The sequence below is a fragment of the Dufourea novaeangliae genome, unplaced genomic scaffold (genome assembly GCF_001272555.1).
Source record: "Dufourea novaeangliae isolate 0120121106 unplaced genomic scaffold, ASM127255v1 scaffold228, whole genome shotgun sequence".
Classification (NCBI taxonomy): Eukaryota; Metazoa; Arthropoda; class Insecta; order Hymenoptera; family Halictidae; genus Dufourea; species Dufourea novaeangliae.
In genome coordinates, this window is record NW_015374150.1 from 4,496,681 (window position 1) to 4,511,045 (window position 14,365).

At 45.1% G+C, this 14,365-nt stretch overlaps 1 protein-coding gene across 4 annotated transcripts in view; it reads left to right on the forward strand.

Moving 5' to 3' along the window:
• Nucleotides 1-14,365, forward strand: part of LOC107191787 (heterogeneous nuclear ribonucleoprotein K) — a 91,114-nt gene that overhangs the window by 20,304 nt on the left and 56,445 nt on the right. For all 4 annotated transcript variants that reach the window (XM_015580895.1, XM_015580898.1, XM_015580899.1 and 1 more), the window contains exon 2: nt 6,915-6,972. The gene's annotated coding sequence lies outside the window, so the exon portion shown is untranslated. The remainder of the gene's footprint in view (nt 1-6,914; nt 6,973-14,365) is intronic.

Sequence of the window (14,365 nt, forward strand, 5' to 3'; positions counted from 1 at the left end):
AACATAGCGTATATAGCGTGTTCTCGTAATCTCGTCTCTCTCGCAAACACTAAATTTCGCCAGAATTGTACATTTCATCCGAGTTGTACGCAATATTATGTAACACACAGGACGCGGAACATTATATAGTTATATTCTGTTCCGATTCCACGGAATGTTCTATCACTCGTTCCCTATTAAGGCAGGTCCAGACATGTGCAACAGCGAGCACGAGTGCGCGCAGTCAAAATCCCGTATAATTCGGGTCATCTTTGCGCGTAGACCCATTAAAATCGACCCTCTCAAGAGTCTTCTGCAGTTTGGCTGCGCGTGTTCGTGCTCACTCTTGCACATTTCTGGACCTACCTTTAGCGCTTCATTCCTAGTTTCGATAACCCAGACCCGAAAGCAACCACTCTCTGTCAATTTCGCAACATCGTTGCTCAGCTCAAGTAATTGGAAAAAGTAATCCAGCCTCCTATTCAAGTGAATAAATACCATAACCAGTCATAAAGGAATACACAGAGTACCCGAGACAAGAAACAACGGCCCTTCTTTCTCTCGACCTCTTGCTTTGTGTCTCTTTCTCTCTTACGTTTGCCAATCCTTCGACTCTCTGCGGTGGAAGGATACCCCGGGGCCGTGAGAAAGATTCCCCGGACGGTTTTCCCTTCGAGAGACTAGCCATGGTGCCGGCCAACCGCGGAGCAATCCCCCCCCTGCGTCTTGCTGCTGCATTTTTTTTCAGGGCAGAGGAAACCGGCTCGCGACGGCCCAGGACGACGGAGATCGACTCGCTGTCCAGGATAATGGATCTGTTCGTCTTCCTGCCCGTGCGGGTTGGTGGTTCACGGTTTCGTGCTAAAACCCTTGTCTGTTGCCGTGCCATCGGTATGAATGAATTTTGCGAGCGAGTGTTCTATACTTCGCGGAACCATGATATCGGTTTCTTTATTGACTTGAGTAGGGGGAATACGCGGAAGATGTGGGGGCGATATCCTCTGTAGTTTTGATTTTTTTTATTTCTAGATTTTTATATTCTTCGTACAGATCTTATAGAATATTGATGCGTGAGGTTTAATACGGTAGTCCTTCGACTTCAATTTTAAGTAATCATCAATTCTCTAACACTTTGACTTTACGTCACCCAAATATGGGCGACACGTATCTACATTCCAAACAGGCTGGATTATTTAAATACCGTTACAAAATTTTTGCGTAAAATTAATACCATAATACATGTAATTTCAAACCAGAGCAACAGCCTGTATTAACTAGACGAACATATTTTCGACGTTTTATGACTGAAAAAACGGAGTAAAGTATGTCTGGCTACGTACGACCGTTTTCACTGTGCCAGTCATCGTGTCAAGCCTTTCACCCCCAGTCTGACGTATACAGTCACATCTAGAAAATCATATTTCGAGGGGTTTTGCCGTGAAAATATACAGATGAAGTACACGTATTGTGACAATTTTTGAGTCAACTAATGGGGAGAAATAATTTTTTTCCGTCGAAAATGTGTTTGGTTGTTAAAGGGTTAAACATAAAACAAATTTTTTATATAAGTTGATTTAATATTGATATTTTGAATTTTAAAATAACACGATACAATATGTGTATACGGGCGTTACCTGCACAGTGTAATCGGTGCTCTAGATGTTTGACCAATTCGCCAAGGTTATCTCGAGCCACTGATTGCCCACTGGGCTCGGGCACAGGCACGTTGTTGCGAAAAAGATCAAGATTATCCTGTAGTTGTGTCGATACGGGTGCGAAGCCACGAGCACGATAAGTTCTCGCGGGATTCTCGCGTAGCGTATAACTCCTCTCTCTCTCTCTTTCTCCACTCTCCCTTTCTCCGAGAAGTTACTCGCGATTTCCGTTCGTTCACCTTTTTCCGGTCATCAGCCTCTGCCGGCCGCAGCGCATTGTTGTCCCTTGGCGGTTCGCTTCCGCGATTCCTTCCCATGATCGGTTCTGCCCTCTTCCCAACCAACAAAATCGTTCCTCTTGGATGCTGCGGTGGGGAAACGGTAACCGGAATTTTACGATTTACAGCGAAGAATTCTCGTCGAAACGATCCACTGAACCAGAAGAGTGTTGTGTTTCCTTTCTACGCTGGGGGAAACGGTCACGGTCGTGTCTATGTTGTTTTCCAATGCTGAAATTAGTGGCGATGGTGGCCCGAGGGAGGGACGGAGATAGAGAGTACTGTTTCATCGCGATATTGAATCTCCGCGCCTCCGCTCATTGGTAATTGGAATCTCATTCTCTCATAATTGGGAATTCAATCGCCGAGGCAAATTTGAGCTGTGCAAATGGAACTTGCGGCGGAGATTTCAATGTTGGGGCTGTGTGTATGCCCGGAGCACCGTGTCGACGCTCGCGAATACACAAATTCGAACGAAATAAGAATTCCCCTGCCCCCTCCGTTAACAACTGATGAGTCCCACCGACAGCAACCGGAGTGGAGTAACTTAGTTGCGTAACTTTTCAATCGAGCTCGAAAATTGAAACTGCGGTACGTTTAACAACTAACCCTTTTATTCCCAAATTATCTAAACATTACCAAAGAAATATTTTGTTGTATTTTTCTGTCGGTATATTAGAATAGCATATAAATGATTCAAGCTCAACATATAATGATATAAGGATACAAGAAACTATTGTATACTCACAGATATAAAAAAATACACGATACTAATATTTTATTTCGTAATTTAGAATACGTAGCTATATGGCAACAATGGGAACGAAAGAGTTAATACTGTAATATTACCAAGTATTAGGTGTATCGATAAGTAATTCCCTACAGTTCCCTATATGGTGACAATATGTTTTAGATTCAGATTATCTTCTCAGTCTTCTGTTCGGTTAAAATGACGGACGCTAGTGGGATCAAATAACGAATACTATTAAAATAAGGTACCTATATGTTTAAGAATACCGAGTTTCGCAAACAAAAAATAGTGGATTATCAATTGATCCACCTAATAAATCATATTTTTTTTTTTTTATACACAAGGTTTCCACTTTTTGAACCCATTGTAATCGTGTACCTGAAACCACTGTACTTTTACTTTTGTTTCCCAATACTTCATACGCGTGTACGTCATATTATACGGTAAAGGAATATTGTGAATAGTTATCGGCATGTTTTCTTCCATGCTTCCACACTCGGAAACTCGATTTTATCGGGTATTCTTAATTATCGCGGATGATATCGATCGATAAGAGCAGACAATCAAACATCGGAACTTACGGCGAAACGAACGCGGATAATGCGTCCATCGAACACGGATACGACTCCGTTCAGGGTGTTGATTTCGCGGAGGATATCAAGGAGGCACAGAATGAATGCATTCGATCGTGGTTACCCTGACAAATGGTCCCCGTGGATTTTCGACAATTTCAGCCATCGGGATTCGCGAGGAATTCGATATACGCAGGGTAAGATCATTTGGAGGAGTCGAGAATAGCCCAGGACTTACTTTATAGATCGTTCATGTATTGGTTCATGGTCATGGATTCAGTCCGACCACACCATCGTCGTGAGATAATTTATCACGCGATCACGAGCGAATATCGAAGCGCCTGTCCGATGTCCATCCATCTTAGGGTACTGCTCTCCGCGGTTTTTCTATTTTATTCACGTTTGCGGTAACGTTCTCTGCCAGAGGGATGCACGTTTCTACCATAGCATTCGATGTTGTCGATTTTTCAGTAGAACAACAGTTTCCAATATCTTTTAATAGACAGTAGTTGTATATTTCACAATATTAATACAGCCCTGTGTAGTTAATTCACACGATATTTCTTTGTTCATACGGGGAAACCGAATCAAAGCAACACTAAGATCCTCTTGAGGTTACACTGGATTCCCAGTTCTGCAAGATCAGAATGGGCGTCTTCCCTGAGCAAAGCAATCCTTTCTTCGCTGTACCCTCAACATTTACAGTCCATTCGCGAGCCGTTCCCCGTGGTCCCCTTCGACCATTCCAACTCCCCACGGGACCTGGCGTCTCAGGGATGCTGGGGCATTGTTAGCAAATATGTATCTCAACCTATGTCTCCTGTTTACACAAGGTCCGATCCACAAGACACCCCCGAAAAGTCAAACTAAACCGGATTTCCGGTGCCCAAAAGAGCAGCAGCCACAGAAGGTAGGTCGAACGAGGACACACACGGGGGTGGTGTCCCTTGATCGGGAGGGGGGTAGGTCTCTCGAGGGGGGTTGCTGGTGCTGGTGGTGGTGGTGGTGGTAGTACCGTTGGTGGTGGAGGAACGGAAGAAGCGTTTGCCCTCGAGAATTCCGGCTGGAGGTTATAGCCGCTAATCGCGGCGTGTGCTGCGTTGAGGAAAGAGGTGGGGTGGAGGGAGGCACGTGTGTGCGCGTGTGTCTGTGTGGGGTAGGAGGCTTATATCACACAAGGTAGCCCAAGGTGGTGATATCGACCGTAGATGTTGTTGATGCAAACGGTAACCATGGGTGACTCGGGCCCGATTGACCAATTGCAGTGTTCACGGTGGCCGCTACCCCCGACCAATCGGCGTACGGTGTGCTGCCAGTTTTTTGATTGGGCGATACCGGGGATAAGAGGCCAGTTCGAGGCCGCCGAGACCCACAAACGGACGTCGAGGCATCGAGCGGACACACAGCACATCGTCGTCGTCTTCGTGTCCCGCGGGCCGAACCGGCGAAGCGGAAGAAGTTGGATCGCCGGATGTGTGTCCTCTTCTCTCCCATCGTCGACATTGGATTTGGATTCTACTCTGTCTAAACTCTCCCCGGTTTGTCCTCTGGTGTAAGGATATTTCTCTTAAGCCTCTCTAACCAGTTGCACCAGGCGGACGCTTAGTCGTCGTGTGTTTCCGTAGATCTGCACTCCGCGAACTACTCCATCCTCGCTTTGACCCAAACCAGGGCCCAGATCTCTCTCTTGGTCCAGTCGTTCCATTCGACTTTTCGGGGACTACAGTCAGTCTGCACACAGCACTCTAGGATTCAGCCACGGTCTTCCCTACACAGCTTTGTTTCCAAAGATCCTCATTGTTGCTCCCAGCCCCATTGTTCCGTGTACCATGGCCACGTCTCTGTTCCCCCTGCATCTCCGACGTAGCCCGCCGCCAACCTCTAGAGTAGTGTTGGAATCCTTCTTCAGCCTCTCTGACGAATTCCTCGCATCGTCTAATTTCGCGGCTCGTGGACTGGATACACCGAGAACGACGGCTACCCCGGGGAGAGCTTTTCTTTTCTCGTCGGGGGTGGGCAATGGAACGTCAGGGGATCCCTTTTGTGCACGGGGCATGCTTGCTCGGAGAACGAACTCTCTCTTCTGGGGTTGGTTGGATATATAATAGTTTCTCTACTTAGGGTTTCACATTGGATGTGTCTTTTAAACACGTCGGAGACTACCTGCACTCCCTTTTTCTTTTTTCTCCAAGTAATTGTTTTATTTAGCTTGTAACAATCTGATCACGCGACGGACACGGTTTATCGGTAGCCGATTGAACACACGGGTTTAAGTTCAATCGATCAACGCGTTCAGCTCTCGTTTTCCCGTCTTTTTGTGTCGTGCGCTGTTTCCCCCCCCGTTCACCGTGTCTATTTAGTTCAAGTCAATTCGCTTGGTAGTAGGTTAGATTGTGAATCATCAGTGTATAGTGTCTGGTAGACGTTAAGTAATTAAAATAAGTACATATACAGGGTGAACCGCGAAACGTGATCAGTTTAGATTATTGTGATCGAACAGTTTTTTCTGCTAATATAACACGATTTAAGGAGAGCGTTAAGATGGTTGTACCAAATTATTTGTAATATTGTGTGTATATGTATATATGTATATACAGATGCATATAAATACAAGTGGAAATGATGTCGCACCGACGATCGTGTTTCCACCGAGGGAAACCAGATAACGAAGTTTTCCCTAGCTTCCTTCCGATTCTCGAGGAAGGTACACACAAGATTCCTCGCGATCCAATCACCTAAATCGATCTTCTCCTACGGTTATCCGTCTCGCTGCTTCCGACTCGTAGGTTTTTCCGTCGACCAGAGGAACGCAACCGTCGACCAACCATCGAAAAACGTCAGAAGAAGACGCGTTAAGGTGGTGGTAGTGGTAGTGGTAGTGGTCGTGGTGATGGTGGTGGTATTATGTAATTCGAAAACGTCCGCGCCGGAAGTCGGCTCTGATTAACTATTCATCGTCGTTTTTCGACGAGCACACGCGAGGTGTCCCTACCATGGAGGGGAGAAAGCCGATGGGAAAATTAAGTTATTTCATTATCGTAGCACCCCTCACCGTCCCTCTAGACGCGTCGTTGCTATTTTGGCGCCAAGAACCAGGCAGCACCCCTCGACACGACGAAAAACGACGGCGTCTCTGCACGTGTGTCTGTCTGTCCTCACGTTTTGTACGCATTCCCTCCGCCGAAATGGTAGTTGTCGGAACGTTACCTAACTCATCGACCGTCTCTCCCGTTATCGAATTACTGCTGAATGCCAACGCACACGCGACTTACGAGCTTGACGACGAACGCACAACGTGTGCCAGAGCCATTAGTCTCTTTTCCCCGACGTAACGTAGTCACGTCTTTCAGGCAAGAGTGTTCTGCAATGCGCGTTGCTCGCGTGTGCCCTGCCTGACCACGGTCGCGAACAACGACGCGTTGCAGAATATTCTTGAGAGGGTCGATCTTCATGGGTCTACGCGCAAGAAAGGCCAGAGTTACACGGGAATTTGGCTGCGCGTGGTCGTGTTCGCTGTTGCACGTATCTGGACTTGTCTTTAGGCCGTTTAACGGGTTCCCTTGGTTGTCGCATGCGGGTTTCTAAGACGTGTGCCAGTTTCCAATATCCCCTAAATTCAGACACTCGTGTTCTGTTCATTTGGTGTGTATGCATAATTTGTCTCGTTTGCTTGTTACAGGAAACTTTCAATCACTGGGAGGTCGTCACGACTGGGAAGATAGCTGGTAGCTCCGAAGGTGAGTCTGCTTTTTTTCTTGTACGTGTCTTTTGTCGGGCCATTGAAAAACGCAGGTCGACTCGAAACTGTATACATACTCGATTCAACGAGTCGAGTCAGTAACTATAACACACAGGGAGGTGGTGAGTCTAGACTGCGGAAGCTTTATGCGAATTCACGAGTTCAAATACTGATACTTGAAAATTAAAACGGAATAGAATTTTTCATTCTGTACCAGAGCCTTTACTACATTAATAATAGGACGTGGCTAGCATTACAGTTCATTGAAACCTTTATTTTTTATATTTTCTAAGTCGCAGGGTGTTATAAATGGATAAACATTCGCAGTCTAGCGATGACCATTTAGGTGGGACCACATGGCTGTCCCTGCAAGTTGCTAGCCAATAAGTGGGCTTAGCACGATAAATGTTTTTTTTTTGTTGGTTATTCGTACTGACTGGTCTCGTTGAACAAACTGTAGATCGCGAAGCGATTGTGCGTTCCGTTTGGAAACGTTACGGAGGAATACAATCGGTTCATTTGTGAAGGAGATGAGAGAGGAATTCTTAGACGGTATCTCCAGCGCACAGTCGCTAATTAAGCTCCTCTTTGAAAAACGGACGTACGAAAGACTCTGGTCCCGAGGTCCTTCGCGGATTGCAAATGAGCGCGAAGTTGCAACGATGCCCGGAGAGTTATCCGTTTAATTGTTAATTACACACCGGTTTCGCACTCTCCTCCATTCATAGCGAGATCCCTCGATAAGGACGATTAACATCTTCATTGTTCCGAGGGGGGCCAGGGGCTTCCAACCTCTTTTCTTCTTCGAACAATCATGGTCCCCGAATCGCTGTTACCGTCACGGACCCAGTTCCCGATCGAAACCCAATTCTTGATCAGTTCAGTACACATATACTCACCGTATAATAAGTTCATTATGATGAAATGTTTTTCAAAGTTGTTCCCCTTGCAATTCTTGCTCTACAAGTTAAATTATAATTTAATTGTGTTACTATTTCTCTAAGTGTCACCACAGAATTTTCGGACTGGGACAAAAGTTGAACCGTGTAACATATGCAGAGTAGTTGGATCTGTCACAATTGGTTTCAAATGGAAAACATTCAAGAAATACTATAATTTCATTTAAAGATACATTTCTCCGAGAACAGTGTCGAGAAAAAATTTTGATTCACGAAAGTTATGCACTCCTCAATATGCATAGTTCATGAATGTCAGAAGTTCAGAAAGTGCTGAAATTTGATGGCGTTACTTACGGGTGGGACACCCAGGTACACATTTTTATGGATCAATTTATCGAAATTGAAAGTCAAACAGAAATCGACGATCGTCTCGGTTGAAAAAAACGAAAGAACAGTTAAATCGAATCTGGGGGATGAATGTGTGCATGAATCCACCTGGAAGGGGAATTTCCGAAACCGGTCGAAATGCAACACCACCATCACCGTATTCAGAGACTTTGCCCAGTAATGTTTCATCACGGTTTTCACATTTTTCTCCTTTTCCGGGGTTTCCGCGGCCGACACGCGAAAGCAGTCGTGCGTTTGCGAAACGCTGGTACGTCGATCACGTAAAGATAACGTGTCTACGTCTCTCCTCTCACCGCGCGTTGTTCGTTGCTCCTCGAAATAAACGTATTCTCACGGTAGCGGCGGATGAATGGGAACGGTTAGAAAGTTCGTTTGCAAGTTTTGCATCTTTTAAACCGCGCCCGACGAGAATAGTCTTTTCCTCCTCTCCGTGTCGTTTCCTTCTTCGTGTCTGTTTGATCGTTCGATCCGCGGTCTCGCGTTGATTCGCTGGTTTTCCATATTCATTCGGGATCGATTTACAGGATTTCTTTCGGTTTCACGATCCCTACGGCGAAGTTACTTGTTATGCGATCCGTAAACCGTTACTGAATACGAATTCGAACGAGATGTCTTGTAGAATGCACTGTGTTTGATTGCGAATTAATCCTTTGCCCAGTCATGTTTAGTTGTCAAACATGAACGCTGAGATGGTTCGAATTAATTGTCACTGAACGAGCACTAATAATATAATTTAATAATAATTTATCTACGGGTCTACATCGTTTGGTAACAAATATTGGGTGAACAAATTAATTGATCCAGTCCAGACATGGTATGATGATGGTTTATATGGAACAGATTATTATGCCTGAGTTTTTTTAGTTTTAGTAGATTTGAGCATACATGTAATAAGTCCGTTTACTATTTTATAAATATAAATTGTGTCTGCAGCGGTAGGATGCTGTTCAAACTAGATCATCCCTAGATGGCTCAGAACTGGCTCCTAGTTATGGCAGGTTCTGTAGATTGATTTTCCTAGTTTGTAAGATACGAAGCGTAATAATTTATGTTGAATACTCTCTAACATCGTTATGTATACTTGGAGCTCACAAGAAGCCCCCCAATAAAATTCGTTCGTGACTAAGAGGGCGAATGGGACATACGAGATCAAGTGTGATAGAACGGTAACAGTGTAATCGCGTGGTACTGACGGACCAATGCTCCAAACTGTACCTTTGATGGTATACATATGTATGTATGTAGGTAGGTACATTCCAGATGGACGAATGCATGGTAATAAATATGAAATTTGTTACGTTTCTACTCGAACAGTGGTTTCATGTTTCGTTTTATTGTTTTTCGATCGTATTTATTTATTTTCGTTAGGACGAAGCAAAGAGAAACTGCGCAAAGTCAAATTGGTTTTTCCCTATGGTGGCTGAGAGCAGACCTACGACCGTAAAGGGTTAATAATGATAGAAAGTATATGTTACACGATGAAATAGGTAGATTTTCCTGGCCAAAGTTCAGTCTTGATTCTCTCGAAAACGAAACCAGACAGGAATAAAGTATGTTCTACAGTTTAATCTATTATTTCACGTAGAAACACCAATAGACGATTTAAGTCAGTGTCTCTGATCATCTTTATCTTCTTTTTTGTTTCTACTGTTACTTCGAGAAAAAAAGTCTGTTCCAATTATTTTCGCCACGTTTCGCACATCGAGGTACCACGTCTCGTAACGAAGCGACTCCGGCCATCGCGATCTGCATACGAAAGGAAAACACACCGGATAGTTAACACAGTTTCCGATCCGCGGATTCCGAATATGTAACGAAGCTCTCGGCACGACCGCATACGTTTGTCCGTTAACGAGGTTCTTTGATCGCTGGGATTTGTACCCGCGGCACCGTTGAATATTTTTCGGCGAACGAGGCCCCGAAATCCTGAATTTCCTCGTTTCGATCTCACATTTCTGTTCGCAAATCGAACTTTTCGACTAGTATCAAATCTTTCACTCTTTCCGATGGTAAAAATGATTTCGTTCCCAGTCGTTTAATATTCCAGTACATATAATACTGTAAAAATAATATTAAATTCGTATCTTGTTCCGAGCCAAACAATGTAAAGTCCATCACATAGGGGACAAAATGTCATTGTTCACAATTTCCACATATCGAGACTCAAGTCCATTCGATAGGTCGAAGAGTAGCGATCGTTTATCGTTGAATTCTTCCTAAATGGTGTTTGCAAAGTTACAAGGTTTCTCCATCCTTTGATTTGCTCTCCTCGGAAGTTCGAAAAGTGTGACTTAATACGCTCCGGCTCTGGGGTCCAGATATATGCACAAGATTCGAGGGAAACTACGCTCGCAACGAAGCGGAGCCGGAGAAACGCGCTCGTAAAACAGACGGAGAATAGGGATCCATCGTGCTGTTATTTCATGGTTGTGTTACGACCGTCTAGGATTCACAGTCACGCACCGTGATCCAACCACCGATCCACTCTCGTGGGGAGGGGGGGGGGTGAGGTACAGAGCTTTATGCCACTCCAAAAACTGGTTCCAGTTACAGAGGAAAATTGTAACGGGTCGCACGACTACCTCCAATTCCATTCTGGATACTGGTCCATTTTGTTAATTAGCTGTAGCAAACGGGGGGAGGAGGGAGCTGTTTAACTTTTTCGTTAGAGGACAGAAATTACCGGACGGTCGGTTTGTCGAACGTCAGCCGACAGAGAGGCTTGTGAAATTTTCATTCGACTAGAATTCAGTCAAGCTGTACCGTCCCGGGAATTTGGACACTTCTTCGCGTTACCAACCTTATGCCTTGGCCAGAACAGTAGGGAAACTATTAGTGGACGATCCTCCTGTTTAGCACGTTGACTGCCATGGTTGTCAGGTTATTACCGATGACCAGGCCCATTGAATTACACGATTAAAATTAACATATGAAGATATTTTGACGTTTCCTTTAAATTTATTATTCCTATCCAGTAATGTTCCACCATATAGACCGATTTGATAAAACTAGTGTCATTACATGTGTTTAGCTGGTATTAAAAATGTGAAGCCGATACTATCTAAGGTATTAAAACGGTTAATTTTTCACAGTCTTTTACGAACAAATTTCCGAGTCACTGTACCTTGAATTTCCGCAAGAGAAGCAGGAAAAATCTTTCGTTTCCAAAAAAACAGGGCATGTACACGAACGAACGAGAATCTAGAAGTTTCGTCAACGACACGAAAAAGGAAAAATGAAAGTGGCTCAGGACCTCCTGGTCGCGGAAAATTACGGAGCGTCCATGATCCATAATTCCGCGTTGTTGACCGGCCCGTGGTTCGCGGTTTCGAAATCGCGAATTTACTTTATTCCGGCGGCTCTCGTGGGCCCCTCCTCCACCTCTTGACATTTTTCATTGAACAATGGAGGTTGGTGATGAGGGAGAGTCGGGGAGTCGTTAGGGGATGGAGGCAGCGAGGGGTCGAAGCGGACGGGGAGAACGAAAAGGGAGAAACGAAGGGACGAGAGGGCCACTGCGGCGCAGGCGCGCTGACGCAACAATATGGTGAATTCTGCGAAGCCAGCCCAGTATCCACCCGACCATCAGCTGATCAATATACTTCCGCACACACGCCACGTCATACGCGCGACACGCATGTCTCTCTTACGCGTCCCGCGAACCGTCCTCGTTGTCATCGTCCTCCTCCACCTAGTCGTTCACCCGTGCGGAAACCCTCTGTGAAACCGGTGAACGTCGTGCACGGACCTAACCCCACCGCCGTTGCACGGGGTTCTGTCGTCGTCCGAGACCTCGTCGCCGGTGGGTAAAAGTATCCTATTCGGTGGGCTGACGAGAACCATCCGCGATTGAGGACCGCCAGGAGGTACGTTTCTAATCCGAAGGAGTTTCTTATCCGATCTGCTGCTGGCAGAGGTTGATTATCATCGATTTCATCCACTTTGAGGGTGTTTCGTGAACTTGAGTTTTTCCAGTCCGTTCGTGGTTGGACAGTTTCGCCACGAGGTTTGGACGACAACGATTCTGTAAGAGGATCGTTCATTTTCTTTTTTCTCTGTTTATTCGTTTCAACTGGCTGTGTGCAGATGTAGAGGATCATCTGGAGCTTTGTTTGTGGTTATGGTGCGTGTGCGTGTTGAATTGTGCGTGCGACTAGAATGATTTTGTTCTGGGTACAGGAAGACTCGTTTGATGCCTTTTCTCTGTCTAGTCGGGTCGATTACTGGTAAAATGGAACTGTTCTCGCGTGAGAAAGTATATATCTTTGCTTGGAATTGTTGCTTTATTATTATTATTCTCTGTCAGAATTTTCGTAGAATGGTACTCTGTGTCTAATGTACTCGATTACTGGTAGAATTTAACTGTTGTCGCGTGAGGTTCAAAGTGTATATCTTCCCTTAGAATTGTTACTTTGTCATTATTCTCTGGCAGCATTTCGGTAGGAGCCTGAGAGCGCAGCGGTGACAGTTATTTTGATTTAATGGAACTTCTCTGCTATCGTCGGTCTCGTCGTTAGACAAATATTTTTGGACCAAGTTCCGAGGATTCCCGTTGCCAGGTGCGCGGTGAATACTTAGAGGTGCGTAGGGTGGGTGAGGTGGGCGCAGGGAGGGATGGCGGTCGAACCGTCGCGTCTCGGGTTACCCCGTTTAATTAATGCAAAAAATTAATCGGGGCCTCTCGACTCGACGTCCGATCTTTATTAAAATTGCCTCGTGTCGATTTAACGACGTTCCGTGCCGTCTAAATTTTTCATTGTATTACATCCACGTTATGCACGGAATCGTTTACAAATATTCTACACTCGATAAAATTGATACATTGCGAGGTAATAAAGTCGGTGGGATTCATGACAAAAACGATCCTTGTTTAATGTTTTTGTGGCGCCAATATGAAGAACGAGTGGAGAGAAGAACAGTTAGTTTTGATTGAGGTGCAATATGTGCCAGTCCAAGACGGCGGAATTTAAAGCGTTAGTAGCGTTGTAATTCCAACAGTATCAGCTCGCGTGAATTTTGCGACGAGATTCGTCCATAGGCGATCGCGCAGCAAGACACCGTTGCGACGAGTATTTTTCCTCCTTCGATCGCGTTGACGCGTCACCACCAGCACACCGCAACCTGTATATCTATCCGAGTCACTATCGGATATTACTGCGCTCTCGAACCGATTTCCCAGCAGCAGCAACTGCTGTCATAGATGGGCAAATTCAGTCTTGGATGTTGTTGTTTCACTATGTATCGTTCGAACAAAATTATGCCCAACTCTGTCAGCTTTCGTTCCCATTGTGTCCCAGAGAACTCGAAAACTTGACGGTCTTCTTTAAAGCTCTCTCGTTTACGAACAATCAACAGACGGTAATTACTTAGACCCCAAGCAATATTTTAATCCCGTTCAATGTGCGTGCGCGTAGTTCGAGGAACTCGATTAAAAGTTGGCCCTGGCCAACGTGTGGTGGAACGCCTGAATTATTCACCGATCCTAAACGCGTCCGGATCATTTCTGTACCCGCGTCTGTCCACGAGAGACGGCGTTAACATTTCCGTGGCGAACGAACGAACGAACGCTTGCACATGATAGAGAGAGAAAGATAGAGAGCGTATTTTCGGAATTCCCGTTGCAACACACCAACTTGCGATGTGCGCGATAAAGTTGAATGGGATTTAAATTTAATTCGGAAATTTCGAATGGAGCTCATTTGGCGGCCCCCGGGCTGGTGGTGTCAGACAGTGTCGTTTTTCTACGGACACGACAACTTTTGTATTCTCGTTTTCATTCTTTCGCTAAGACTGGATTCTGTTATCGGATATCAGCGACATTTTTATCGAACCTATTGCTTCGGAGAGAATCTTCGTATCCCGTACTGGTTTTATGAATTTTAATACATAGCGTGGTACTTTAGTTTTATAGTATGGTTAATATAATATAGCGTGGTATTTTAGGTTTTCGCGACAGAACGAAGCCACTCGCCAAGAACGCTTTGAAAATAACACCGGTATTCTTGGGTAGTTTGCGCGGAGAAGCTGAAAACAAGTTTCATGCGAATGTGTTTGCCTGCTGGTTTCCAGGCGTCTCTCTTTCCC